Genomic DNA, 15167 nt, shown 5'->3' on the forward strand with positions numbered 1-15167 from the left:
GGGTAGAAGCTGTTAAGTAACCTTTTGGTCCTAGACTTGGCGCTCCGGTACCGCTTTCCGTGCGGTAGCAGAGAAAACAGTCTATGAGATGGGTGACTGGAGTCTTCCTCTGACACCGCCTGGTATATAGGTCCTGGATGACAGCATGCTTGGCCCTAGGGATGTACTGGGCCGTACGCACTACCCTCTGTAGCGCCATACGGTCAGATGCCAAGCAGTTGCCATACCAGGCGGTGATACACATGGTGTTACACATGGACAAATTGAACAATGTGCTGGTGATGAAACATGCATGAGCTCCTTTGTCTGAGGATGTAAACAGAGCTTTAGTTTACTCTCACTAACCCGGGTAGTCTATGCATCAGAAAACTGTGTTAGCCTGCTGAGCAGAAGCCTAGGCATTAATTTATGGTCCTGTATGGCCAGCTATTTTCACAAGTATGTGGTACATTTTCACAGCTCTTAATACAAAATGCCAAACTGGTCACACTTGTAACGCAGCCAATCTTTCATTAAAAACCTGTCATTGTGCATTGTGCCTGTCATTTTGTTCGTGGGCAGCTTTCACCACACAACCATTGATTCAAAGTATACGTGTATTGTAAAATGTAATGAGAACATTGGTTTAATCACCAACACTGTCACGTCTACTTCCCCTGCTCCGCTGCGAACCACCGGTCCTGGCAACCCATCATGAGGCACACCTGGACTTCATCATCACCCTGATTACTTCCCCTTTATCCAGCACTCCGTTGTATCACCCATTAGGTAGTATTGCATCCTGTTTAGACTCTACTTCTATTTTTGTATTAACTCCATGTTTGTTCCGATTAAACTCAGACTGCACCTGCTTCCTGACTCTCTGCGTCTCCGTTACAAACACCACATAATGTCTTTTTAATATAGTTGTTTTAACTAGTTTATCCAATAGCAAACAATCCAAGATACAGAACATGTTTCAAATCACTCTTACAATGCTGAAAGTAATATGCGACAGCACTGTAAATTACAGTAGATTACACAGTTTTCACATTAGGCAATACACTTGACATTGGTCTGCGTTGATGTTGTTGCATGCCTCATCCATGACCAGGAGGAGGGTGGCACGTTCATGGGGATGGCGATTGTACACCTTCCATCTTTATGCTGCAAAAAAATCCTCAATACGGTTGAGGAAAGGAGAGTATGTAGGCAGGTTTATGGGCCATGAATCAGGGATGGGCCCGAAACTATGCATGTGTAACAGCTGTGAAATACTTTAACCAGGTTCATATATTAATATGGCATGTTGATTTGTTATTATGCATGCCTGCATCCTGGGAGTAGGGGAGTGTGTACTTACGCTTTGCCTTGCGTGCTCAAATCATTTTGATACACTATGAGAGGTAAGCATGTTTTTTCTGTCATCTTCAAAAAAGTTTGTTTCCTTTAAGTACAAAGTCACACACAAGAGTTTTGTTCATGAATAATGTTGTATATTTAGATGTTACTCATAAGTGGATGGTATTGTTAAGATGCACTTGTAATTGTACTTTTCAGGATGATATTAACATTCTGAATTCAACATGTGGTTAATAGCTAGCTATGGTATTAGCAGGCTATTGTATGTGTGAACGATGGCTAGCTCCTCGAATGATCCCAGTCCCTTGTATTGTGCATCAGTTGTAGAAAGAGGTGTTGATTCGCAGAACATATGTGTTCTATAAGTGCTTTATTTTCTTTTGGATTCAAGATGCAGAGGGTGAATTCTGCTGAATTAAAACAACCTGATCTCCAAAGTCGACGTCTATAGTCTCAATCAACCACACACAACGCAGAGTTACAGTGGAGCAGTATAGCACCGGTTACACCTGAACCACCTCTGCATAGTGGAACCTGACATTATCCCACACAATGACATATGTAACCCCTTCACCTTGACAGGCCTGCTCAATTTAATTGAGAAACACAATGAGGTGTGCAGTGTTATAGGATCCAACGGCTTACATCCTAACACACCAACTTCAGAGATTGCTGTGCACATGGAGATGTTTCCCCAGGTACTTGGACGGTCGCCCGTTGGCCAATGCGGTTCCGCCCACGTTACTGAGTTTTGGCCAGGTTGAAGCCCGCTTCATCAACAGAAACATTATTGTGATGGTTCACAGCAGCATCAAGCACCATCACCCTCTAAAATATATATTTTGGTTAGTTATTTTTGACCGTATAGTTACAATATGATATTTTGAAGTAGCATGTGCATCAAATGGTAACAGTAAAACAGTATATAGTGCTGTACCTGAACACACTCTGCCCAGAGTTGTTTCACCCGGTTGATGTTTCTCTCAAAAGGCACCAGGTAAATGTGTTTCATAGATACCTGGTGCCTCTTCAAAAGGCGGGTGATTGGTGGTAGGCTGATGGATGCAATATTGGCAAAGGTGTCATCATTGTCCTCAATGGCCTGCTTTTTTTCAGACAGTTGTATGTCATTCCTGGCCCTCACCATTTCCACCACTGCTTGTCGGTCAGCACACAGCCACCATCATGGGGTCTTCAGTCAATTCTGAACAAAGTATACTGTCAGTAGATCATACAGGAAGAATACTGTAACACGTTTTGTACAATTACATACATATTTTAATGTAATTTACTGTAAATGTAATCAGTGGCAATTTTAGCATATAAATCTTGGTGGGGTAAACCCCCAAAAATGTGGGATGCATGCCAAACGAGAGGTAACTCTGTTGGGAGCGCGCGTCATGAGACAGAGGCTCTCTGCCAGACCACTGACTCAAAGAGGTCTCATGAGCCCCTCCTTTATAGTAGAATCCTCAAACCAGTTTCTAAAGACGGTTGACATCTAGTGGAAGCCCTAGGAAGTGCAAACTCATCCATATCGCAATGTGTATTCGATAGGCCAAGCTTTGAAAAACTACAAACCTCAGATGTCTCACTTCCTGGTTGGATTTTTCTCAGGTTTTCGCCTGCCATATGACTTCTGTTATGCTCACAGACATCATTCAAACAGTTTTAGAAACTTCAGAGTGTTTTCTATCCAATACTAATAATAATATGCATATATTAGTATCTGGGACAGAGTAGGAGGCAGTTCACTCTGGGCACGGTATTCATCCAAAAGTGAAAATGCTGCCCCCTATCCCAAAAAGGTTCAAACTAATGCAAGAGAGAAAGAGACAAGAAAGTAGTCAAGACGACTAGCTTGATTAAGTCTCCTCCATCTCACTAGGTCAGGGTTTTTTAGTCTCTAAATATCCACTATTTCTAATGTGTCCATAATATTTGTGATTTCCTTAAGGGCACAGTGATGATAGTTTGTAGAGTGATTACCTTTACGGTCCATTGAGGTACTTGGTAAAGCATTTTTTATATTACCTTTATTTAACTAGGCTAGTCAGTTAACAAATTCTTACTTACAATAATGGCCTACTGGGGAACTGCCTTGTTCAGGGGCAGAAGAACATATTTTTACCTTGTCAGCTCAGCGATTTGATCCAGCAACCTTTCAGTTACATAGCCCAATGCTCTAACCACTAGACTACCTGCTGCCCCACAATAGCTTTCTTCCCGAAATGTCCTCATGAACGAATTGACATTAAATATTTTCAGATTGGGGTGAACTAATCTGGCAGCCTCTGCCATGGTAAGGCATCTGTTTACCACACGGTCAACAATGATGGCCCGGACTATCACACCAACTTCAGAGATAGCTGTGCACATGGAGATGTTTCACCCACGTTGTCCAGGCACCTGTTGGCCTATGAGGTTCTGTCCACGTTACAGAGTTTTGGGAGCTACCCAGTCTTCAGCGCTCAGGCAAAAGTGCTCATATAGGGGTTCACCGAATTAGAAGCAATATGGGATTCCTTTTTGTTCTCATGATCTGTCTGGACATTCAAAACTGTCTCAGGTTAAAATCTGCTGCCCTGCAGTTGGGATGAAGTCAGTGTCATGCTGACCGTACAGGACTGTCTCCAGAGCTCTGTCTAGACTAGAGCATGACTGACCTCTAGCGGGCAATATAAAAAACATGTGCTAGTCCTGTCTGATTATCACATACATTGTTATCATATACATTTCCATGTCAAGTCATGGAATACTTTAAACCACTTAGATACTTTGTGACCAGTTGAGTGACATGGCCAATCATCAAAAAAATATAGGAAACCACAATTCTGAACCCTAGCAGTAACTGTAGAAAGTGCAGCCTATTTGAAATTAATGAATTGTTCCGTAAATATTGAAATGAATTTCAATGCAAAACTGCTGCCCTGATTGTGCTCTGTATGTCAGGCCGCAATGTTTTATATATACACTAGATGACTTATAGGGGGTGCTGTGTTGATGCCACCATGGTGCTTCCATCTTGGCTCTCCCCCACCGCTGTAAAATATATTTAGGAAGTTATAGAAATGCATGTATTAATGTCTACATTCATTTTACCACATTTATTCTATTAGAGACCTTAATGCATACTTTTAAATTATATTATGTGAGCTAAACATAAAATAAATCAATATTATATATACAGTATATATAAAAACATTTTCTTTAAAGTATCATTTTTTAGAGATTGTTGTAGTGGGGACAGTAACATTAGCAACAAAAATACTTAAAGACATGCAATTTTGTCTTTGAAACATTTAATTGAAATACTGTAGAATTCCATTCATTCCTATGGAGGACTGCTCCCACCGGGGAGTGGTCAATACGGCCAACTGGTGACTTCAAAGCCTCTCAATGGCCAATAGATGGCATCAATAATCCAGGGTTTATATACATCATCATTGGTTGTCTGACTTTATGACACATCGGAAACTGAAAATATGGCTTGTAAACTCGAAACAAAGAGTTGTGTGCATTCACATGCTTTGAACAAGCTTGCGCCCCGAATTGTGGCCCGCAATTGCACTCTTATTGGATAGCCAGGCATGTTTAAATATATTTTTCACATTCAAACATTCGTGTTTCCAATTTTCTGACGTCATGAACAGCGCCGCTCGAGCCTGACCTTATCAGGCCGACAACATCATCTTCGCGTCAAACACCGATAGATGCAAAAACACAATATCGGTCGCAGGTGGAGAGATAGGAAACACACTTGAACATTGACGTTACTAAGACAACATTGAATTGTTTTGAGACATCAAACATTTAGTGTCATAACTGTAGTGTATTAGTGACACCTAGTGGTGCTATAATTGGTGAACGAGAAATAAAGTGGAAGTCAATGATTCCTAGCCAAGTCATTCAGTAAAGTAAGCTAAACAGCAAACAAGCGTGCTGAATAACAGCACTGAGCTTACCTTCTCTCCCGCTGTTTGATGTGCATTCTGACCCAGTCAGTGTTGGTTTGCGATGGGCAAAATGGATTAATAGTTTCAAACTGTTCATCACTGCTTCAGGAGTCAAAGATGCAGCACGAAAACAAGCTCTTTTATTGGACTTGCGAGGTTCGGACGTGCAGGATATATTCACCACGTTAGATGACACGGGGGAAGACAAGGACTACGCACTGACAAGCTAAACGAGTACTTCACTCCACAAAAAAAACATTCCCTACGAGAGACATTTGTTTAGGAAAGCTGAACAGGTGCAGGGGGAATCAGTGGACACATTTGTGAGCAGACTAAAACAGTTGGCTGCTACATGTGATTATGGAGATTTCAAAGATGATTTCCTAAGGGATGAAGTGATTGACAAGTGTCACTCAAACAGGTGCGCAAATGGTTTCTGCGGGAGAGAAACCTCACTCTCATGGCTCTAATGGATATAGCAAGAGCAATGGAGGATGTTGACCAGCAGGCGGCCAGAATGGAAAGACAATGTCAATGCAATTCAACAGGGGAAAAGTGAACAAAAACAACCCAGACAGGAATGGAACAAAATGGAGAAAAAGGAAAGCAATATTTTCTTCATCCAACAAAGGCAAGCCATCTAATGATGACCAAGTGGTTAAATGCTTCAGATGTGGCCAGGAGGGCCATACTGGTCAGGCATGTTCCATCACACAAGGTAAACAATGCAACAAATGTGGCAAAGACAGACATTCCTCCAAAATGTGCAGGACAAAGACAAAACTCAATGTAAATCAAGTCACAATCACACCTGCGACACAAAATGACAAACCAGACAATGACAATGATGAACAAGTGTTCACACTTAACAGCAGTACTGATGATGCTGAAATGCAGTTATTAGTCAATGGCCAGCTAGTTAACGTGTTAATTGACTCTGGGGCTAGCTGTAATATTGTGGGCATAGCAACATTCAGTCATTTGCAGAGCAAATGCAACGTGCAATTGAAACCAAAATCCAATAGACTTTACCCATATGGTTCAAAACAACCATTAGCAGTTGAGGGCCTGTTCACTGCCAACATTACAGCAGTTGTTCTCAGTCAGTCACTGCAGACATTCTAGTTGTGAAAGATGCACAGATATCTGTACTGGGAAAGAAATCAGCAGTTGCTATTGGCATTTTGCACATACTGTAGGGCCAAAGGCACAAAAACTCAGTTCAAGGTGATGACACAGACATTCAATGCTGCACTTCAGGAGGAATACAGGGCTGGCAAAACTGAAAGGCTTCCAGTTAGGAATTAATGTAGATGAGACTGTCACACCCGTTGCACAGCCAGTACGCAAAATACCATTCAGTGTCAGGAAGCTAGCTGAAGTGAAGACGAATGAGCTAGAGGACATGGATGTTATTGAGAAAGTGAATGGATCTACACCATGGGTGTCCCCATTAGTTGTAGTACACAAGAAAACCGGTGACAGAGTATGTGTTGGCATGCGCAGAGCAAATGAAGCTGTTGTGCAGGAGCGACACCCCATCCCCACCATCGATGAGATCCTGGAGGACATGTCAGGAGTACATATAAAGTTTGTTCTCCGGTGATTGTATGTTCGCCAATAGAAAGAAAGGAGGGTTGAGGCGGTTTATGTACTCGCCGACGAAGTTTGGCCAGTGTGACCGCACGTCGGCCTCTTACGCCACCTTTTTCTTTTTGAGTCTCGGGAGCCTGGTCAAAGGGGTGAGTAGTATGTCCTGTGCCTCCGACTTGTTGAAGAGGAGCCTGTTTCATTCGGACTGACACAATCTCAGAATTGACTTTGCAGTCAGTAACAGTAACTTACCAGGGCATTGCTCTGCACTTCCACAAGACTACCATGAATCAGAAAACAAGCCCTACATTTAGCATGGGCCAACTCTTCTCCTGGAGAGCCACTGGATATGCATGCTTTAGCCTGGCCCATTAGAACACACCTGATTCTGCTAATTAATGTCCTGATGAGCAGCTGCTTGGAATTAAGTATATTAGAGCAGGGCTGGAGCAAAAGCCTGCACACCCTGTAGCTTTGCAGAAGAAGAGTTGGTCACTCCTGGTCTGGTGGAATGTCTTGAGAATGACACAGTGTGAAAGTTAACCTGATATAGCAGGGCTTGAGGTGTAGATCATTATGATTTCTCCTGAAACAGACTTCTTCTCCTATCAGGTAACATATGACAGACATGCAGAATATAGCCTCTTCTGTTGAGTCACGGTATGGAGGAATAGATAATGAATGTATATGGCCTGATTTTTGATTGGCATGAATCTTAGGAATGACTGAGCTATGCATCACTAAGAGAAAGAGAGGGGGAAAGTTTAAGACAAATGGTAATAAATAAGTCAAGAAATGATTTGAAATCAATATCATGTGAAACATGGTCTGCATGTGGCACTCATTTATTTGCATCAACCCAATACGGCTGTTGGATGCAAATATCTTCAGTTTTTGAGTAGGGACTGGACGATAGAAGTATCACAATACTCGTTAGTATTGTGGTAAGGAAACAAAGTTGCAAACCTTGGGAACTCCGACATTAAATCTTAGTTGTGTCAGTGTTTAGGGACTTGTTTATGGACAACTACTAGCTCTTGGCATTAAACTTACCTAGGATCAGTGTTCAGGGACAATCAATCACATTTATTTATAAAGGTGTATGGAGAGAGGTCGGTAGTCGGTAGGGAGAGAGGTCGGTAGTCGGTAGGGAGAGAGGTCGGTAGGGAGAGAGGTCGGTAGAGAGAGGTTGGTAGTCGGTAGAGAGAGAGGTCGGTAGGGAGAGAGGTCGGTAGTCGGTAGAGAGAGAGAGAGGTAGTCGGTAGGGAGAGAGAGAGGTAGGGAGAGAGGTCGGTAGTCGGTAGCGAGAGGTCGGTAGAGAAAGAGAGAGGTAGGGAGAGGTTGGTAGTCGGTAGGGAGAGAGGTCGGTAGTCGGTAGGGAGAGAGGTCGGTAGTCGGTAGGGAGAGAGGTCGGTAGTCGGTAGGGAGAGAGGTCGGTAGTCGGTAGGGAGAGAGGTCGGTAGTCGGTAGGGAGAGAGGTCGGTAGTCGGTAGGGAGAGAGGTCGGTAGGGAGAGAGGTCGGTAGGGAGAGAGGTCGGTAGGGAGAGCTTAAGCCCCACCCTCTTCAACATGTATATCAACGACTTGGCGAGGGCACTAGAACAGTCTGCAGGACACACCATACCACAATCTGAAGCCAAATGTCTACTGTTTGCTGATGATCTGGTGCTTCTGTCCCCAACCAATGCTTTTGAGCCAATCAGTTGTGTTGTGACAAGGTAGGGGTGGCATACAGAAGATAGCCCTATTTGGTAAATTCACATTATGGCAAGAACAGCTCAAATAAGCAAAGAGAAACGACCGTCCATCATTACTTTAAGACATGAAGGTCAGTCAATCTGGAAAATTTCAAAAACTGCAGTCCCAAAAACCATCAAGCACTATGATGAAGCTGGCTCTCAAGAGTACCGCCACAGGAAAGGAAGACCCAGAGTTACCTCTGCTGCAGAGGATAAGTTCATCAGAGTTAACTGCACCTCAGATTGCAGCCCAAATAAATCCTTCACAGAGTTCAAGTAACAGACACATCTCAACATCAACTGTTCAGAGGTGACTGTGTGAGCCAGGCCTTCATAGTTGAATTGCTGCAAAGAAACCACTACTAAAGGACACCAACAAGAAGAAGATACTTGCTTGGGCCAAGAAACACGAGCAATGGACATTAGACTGGTGGAAATCTGTCCTTTGGTCTGATGAGTCCAAATTTGAGATTTTTGGTTCCAACCGCCGTGTCTTTGTGAGACGCAGAGTAGGTGAACGGGGATGATCTCCGCATGTGTGGTTCCCACCGTGAAGTATGGAGGAGGAGGTATGGGGGTGCTTTTCTGGTGACACTGTCTGTGATTTATTTAGAATTCAAGATACAATTAACCAGCATGGCTACCACAACATTCTGCGCTTAGTGAGACTATCATTTGTTTTTCAGAAGGACAATTACCCAAAACACACCTTCAGTCTGTGTAAGGGCTATTTGACCAAGGAGAGACCAAGGAGATTGATGGAGTACTGCAGCAGATGACCTGGCCTCTACAATCACCCAACTTCAACCGAATTAAGATGGTTTGGGATGAGTTGGACAGCAGAGTTAAGTTAAAGCAGCCATCAAGTGCTCAGCATATGTGGGAACAGTGGTGAAATAAGTGCTCTATTGTCATACTTTAGTAAAAGAAAAGATACCTTTTATAGTAAAAGTGAGTCACCCAGTAAAATCCTACTTGAGTAAAAGTCTAAGAATATTTTGTTTTAAATATACTTAAGTATCAAAAGTAAATGGAATTGCTAAAATGTACTTAAGTATTAAATGTAAAAGTATAAATAATTAAAAATTCCTTAAATTAATCAAACCAGACGGCACCATTTTCTTGTTATTTTTATTGACGGATAGCCAGGGGCACACGCCAACACTCAGACATTATTTATAAACGAAGCATTTGTGTTTAGTGAGTTTGCCAGTTCAGAGGCAGTTGGGATGGCCAGGGATGTTCTCTTTTTCTGTCAAAATGCAACGAGTACTTTTGGGTGTCAGGGAAAATGTGTGGAGTAAAAAGTACATTATTTTCTTTAGGATTGTAGTGAAGTAAAAATAAGAGTTATTAATTACGGTCTTTGTTAGGAAGAAATGGTCTTCACACAGTTCGCAACGAGCCAGGTGGCCCAAACTGCTGCATATACCCTGACTCTGCTCTCACTGAACGCAAGAGAAGTGACACAATTTCCCTAGTTAATATTGCCTGCTAACATTAATTTATTTTAACTAGATATGCAGGTTTAAAAATATATACTTATGTTTATTGATTTTAAGAAAGGCATTGATGTTTATGGTTAGGTTATTTGTGCAACGATTGTGCTTTTTTCACGAATGCGCTTTTGTTAAATCATCACCCGTTTGGCGATGTTGACGTAGGCTGTGAGTGGATGATAAATTAACAGGCACCACTTTGATTATATGCAATGCAGGACAAGCTAGTTAACCTTGTAATGTCATCAACCATGTGTAGTTAACTAGTGATTATGTGAAGATTGTTTTTTATTAAATGAGTTTAATGCTAGCTAGCAACTTAACTTGGCTCCTTGCAGCCACAAGGTCGTTTTGATGCTGCACTCGCGTAACAGGTAGTCAACCTGCCACGCAGTCTCCTCGTGGATTGCAATGTAATCGGCCAGAATTGGCATCCAAAAAGCTGATTACCAATTGTCATAAACTTAAAACCGGCCCTAATTAATCAGTCAACCTCTAGTTTAGTCCCAGGGTCCTTAGCTTAGTGATGAGCTTTGAGGGCACTAAGGTGTTGAACGCTGAGCTGTAGTAAATGAATAGCATTCTCACACAGGTGTTCCTTTTGTCCAGGTTGGAAAGAGCAGTGTGGAGGGCGATTTAGATTGCGTCATCTGTGGATCCAATGTTATTCTAATGATGCCTGCAACGCTACATATGTATTTGGACAGTGAAGCTGACATGTTTAATTTGGCTCTATGCTCCAGCATTTTGGATTTGAGATCAAATATTTCATATGAGGCGACAGTACAGAATGTCACCTTTTTATTTGAGGGTATTTTTTATACTTATGTTTTTCCATTTAGAAATGAAAGCACTTTATGTATCTAGTCCCCCCATGTGAATAAGTCAAGTATTTGGACAAAGTAACTTATCAAAGTTGTCCCATATAAAATAAAACTTTGTTGATCCAGGATGGAGATTTTTATTTGGCATCACCTTACTTTAAAAGGATCACATCACACATACATTCCTAAATCACACACATTTAAAACAGTCAGTCCATCATATTGGGTACACTAAAAACATAAAGGATTGATACATTAACTCACAACTGACCGCTGCCCCACATGCACTGTTAAAATAGATAAATAGATGAGTGCATATACCAATACAATTTACATTGCATTTAGTAGTCCAACAGCACAAGGAATGAATCAAATAACATTCTATTCAAATCACGTTTTATTGGTCACATACACATATTTCGCAGATGTTATTGCGGGTGTAGTGAAATGCTTGTGTTCCTACCTCCAAAAGTACAGTAATATCTAACAATTCACAACAATAAACACATCTAAAAGTAAAGAATGGCATTAAGAAATATTTAAATATTAAGACGAGCAATCTTGGAGTCCGGAGTATGTATGCCTGTTGGTATGTTTGTCCAGTGCATTCGGAAAGTATTCAGACACCTTGACTTTTTCCACGTTTTTTTACGTTACAGTCTTATGCTAAAACTTCTGAAATTGTTTTTTTAATAAACAATTTCACGTAAAAAAAATGGATTCCTGACCATGGCCAGCTTTAAGAAGAGTCTTGGTGGTTCCAAACTTCTAACAATTAAGAATGATGGAGGCCACTGTGTTCTTGGGGACCTTCAATGCTGCAGAAATGTTGTGATACCTTGCCCCAGACCTGTGCCTCGTCACAAGCCTTGTCTCAGAGCTCTATGGACAATTCCTTCCACCTCATGACTTGGTTTTTACTCTGTCATGCACTGTCAACTGTTTGACCTTTATATAGACAAGCTAGAGATGAAACGGTATGAAAATGTCATGTCCCGATTAGTGACAAATTATCACGGTCATCAGTATTATCGCGTTATTGTTAAAATGTGATGGAGATGTTCAAAAATTACTGTTACACACACTGAAATAATTTCACCAAGTTTTATATTGAAAAACAACAAATAAAATTAGCAGCACTATGCACTTTTTGTGTGCATGTTTGTGTGCATTGACATTTTTGTGTGCATTGACATTTTTGTGCATTGACATTAAAATAACACAAAATATGTAAACAATTCAAATGAACAGCACTGATTATATGTCCGTTTTCTCCTTCATAAAGACATAAGGTGCTGCTGGCCTAACATCCTGTACGGACGCATCTTTGTTCACTTGAGATTGCAATATACAGTGCCTTGCGAAAGTATTCGGCCCCCTTGAACTTTGCGACCTTTTGCCACATTTCAGGCTTCAAACATAAAGATATAAAACTGTATTGTTTTGTGAAGAATCAACAACAAGTGGGACACAATCATGAAGTGGAACGACATTTATTGGATATTTCAAACTTTTTTAACAAATCAAAAACTGAAAAATTGGGCGTGCAAAATTATTCAGCCCCTTTACTTTCAGTGCAGCAAACTCTCTCCAGAAGTTCAGTGAGGATCTCTGAATGATCCAATGTTGACCTAAATGACTAATGATGATAAATACAATCCACCTGTGTGTAATCAAGTCTCCGTATAAATGCACCTGCAGTGTGATAGTCTCAGAGGTCCGTTAAAAGCGCAGAGAGCATCATGAAGAACAAGGAACACACCAGGCAGGTCCGAGATACTGTTGTGAAGAAGTTTAAAGCTGGATTTGGATACAAAAAGATTTCCCAAGCTTTAAACATCCCAAGGAGCACTGTGCAAGCGATAATATTGAAATGGAAGGAGTATCAGACCACTGCAAATCTACCAAGACCTGGCCGTCCCTCTAAACTTTCAGCTCATACAAGGAGAAGACTGATCAGAGATGCAGCCAAGAGGCCCATGATCACTCTGGATGAACTGCAGAGATCTACAGCTGAGGTGGGAGACTCTGTCCATAGGACAACAATCAGTCGTATATTGCACAAATCTGGCCTTTATGGAAGAGTGGCAAGAAGAAAGCCATTTCTTAAAGATATCCATAAAAAGTGTTGTTTAAAGTTTGCCACAAGCCACCTGGGAGACACACCAAACATGTGGAAGAAGGTGCTCTGGTCAGATGAAACCAAAATTGAACTTTTTGGCAACAATGCAAAACGTTATGTTTGGCGTAAAAGCAACACAGCTCATCACCCTGAAAACACCATCCCCACTGTCAAACATGGTAGTGGCAGCATCATGGTTTGGGCCTGCTTTTCTTCAGCAGGGACAGGGAAGATGGTTAAAATTGATGGGAAGATGGATGGAGCCAAATACAGGACCATTCTGGAAGAAAACCTGATGGAGTCTGCAAAAGACCTGAGACTGGGACGGAGATTTGTCTTCCAACAAGACAATGATCCAAAACATAAAGCAAAATCTACAATGGAATGGTTCAAAAATAAACATATCCAGGTGTTAGAATGGCCAAGTCAAAGTCCAGACCTGAATCCAATCGAGAATCTGTGGAAAGAACTGAAAACTGCTGTTCACAAATGCTCTCCATCCAACCTCACTGAGCTCGAGCTGTTTTGCAAGGAGGAATGGGAAAAAAATTCAGTCAATCGATGTGCAAAACTGATAGAGACATACCCCAAGCGACTTACAGCTGTAATCTCAGCAAAAGGTGGTGCTACAAAGTATTAACTTAAGGCGGCTGAATAATTTTTGCACGCCCAATTTTTCAGTTTTTGATTTGTTAAAAAAGTTTGAAATATCCAATAAATGTCGTTCCACTTCATGATTGTGTCCCACTTGTTGTTGATTCTTCACAAAAAAATACAGTGTTATATCTTTATGTTTCAAGCCTGAAATGTGGCAAAAGGTCGCAAAGTTCAAGGGGGCCGAATACTTTCGCAAGGCACTGTATATATTTACTTTGTCCAGTTTAAGTAGTGATCTGCGAGGAGAGACAATGTGCCCGCTGCCACTGAACTCTCTCTGATGGCACGCTGGTTGCTGGGATGCACAAAAGCTTCCTGGCAACCCTGGCAAGGTGAGGCAGCTCTGTAGCGTGGCCCCTCCACCACACCAGTGGATCCTCTTCTGCTGGAATGGTTGGCAGAGACAGGTAGACCTTGATCTATTCTTTTACGCTGTCTTCTGAGGTGGTCGGAATCTGACCCTCTTCGCCTCTCTGCTGCCTTGTTGAGGTAATCCTTCTCAGCAACCCAGCCAGGCCTTTCCCTTCCGATGTCGCTTTGGGGGTGTTGGTGGTAGAGGTGCTGCTGGTGCTTTGTGGTTCTTCCCTGACTTGTGCAGCTGCCAGGTTCAAGGCTTCCTGGACACAGCTGGCAGTGTCAACTTTTGCAGCCCCAGGCTCATCTAAAAAGCTCCTTTTGAAGCAGGGGTCAATGTAACAAGTCATGTGCATGACTCTCTTTCCTGTATCTGTTGTTAAGATCTTCTCTCATTACCCTTTTCATCTCCTTGGTCAGGGATGGCTCCGTATCCTTTTCCACCAGAACATCACGGGTGATGTGGTCTAGGACAGGCTTGATGGCTGACAGTGTCACTCATGTCTCTGAGGCAAGTGTATCTGTAAACTTGCTCAGAGGTTCAAGGAGCTGGCACAGTTGCTCCATGACACTTATGTCGGCATCCTTGGGCATCAGATGCCATGTTCCTCTTTCTCCAGCCAGTGTCACATAGACTGGCTGCTGTTGGCTGAGGAAACGCTCAAGCATCTTGTGTGTAGATCCCCACCCGCTTACCACATCATGGCACGTTGAGGGCAGCTTGCTTTTCTCTGTTCTCTCCTTCTCTTCCAGCTCTGTGAGAAGCCTTGGCCCAGATGACGGCAGGCCTTGACTGCTGTGTCAACTCTCTGAGACTTTGAGATGGCCAGGTTCAAATTATGGCCGAAGCACCCAAGCCACAGATCTGGGAACTCTTCAAAAGCCTTGATCTTGTTTGTGGTTATACACACCAGGTGTGTCTTGTTGATCCCCCACTCTTCCAGCATATTCTCAAAAAACTCTGATGTTGTGAGCCAAGTGATCTTCTGGGAAGAACTGTGTTTCCAGGAAGTTAGATTCCAGTTGCCAGTCTAGGGTGAGGTAATGGATAGTGAAGCTGATGTAGGGTTGACCACCTCCGC

General features: G+C 42.3%; 1 long non-coding RNA gene across 1 annotated transcript; it reads right to left on the reverse strand.

The window, feature by feature from the left end:
• Positions 1 to 550: 550 nt before the first annotated feature.
• LOC118937295 lies at positions 551 to 7242 on the reverse strand. The gene is made up of 3 exons (XR_005034539.1): positions 7143 to 7242; positions 2279 to 2545; positions 551 to 2169 (listed from the first exon to the last, which is right to left on the reverse strand). It is a non-coding gene; the product is annotated as an uncharacterized LOC118937295 (long non-coding RNA).
• Positions 7243 to 15167: the final 7925 nt, after the last annotated feature.

The sequence above is a fragment of the Oncorhynchus mykiss genome, chromosome 2 (assembly GCF_013265735.2).
Source record: "Oncorhynchus mykiss isolate Arlee chromosome 2, USDA_OmykA_1.1, whole genome shotgun sequence".
In the NCBI taxonomy this organism is placed as follows: Eukaryota; Metazoa; Chordata; class Actinopteri; order Salmoniformes; family Salmonidae; genus Oncorhynchus; species Oncorhynchus mykiss.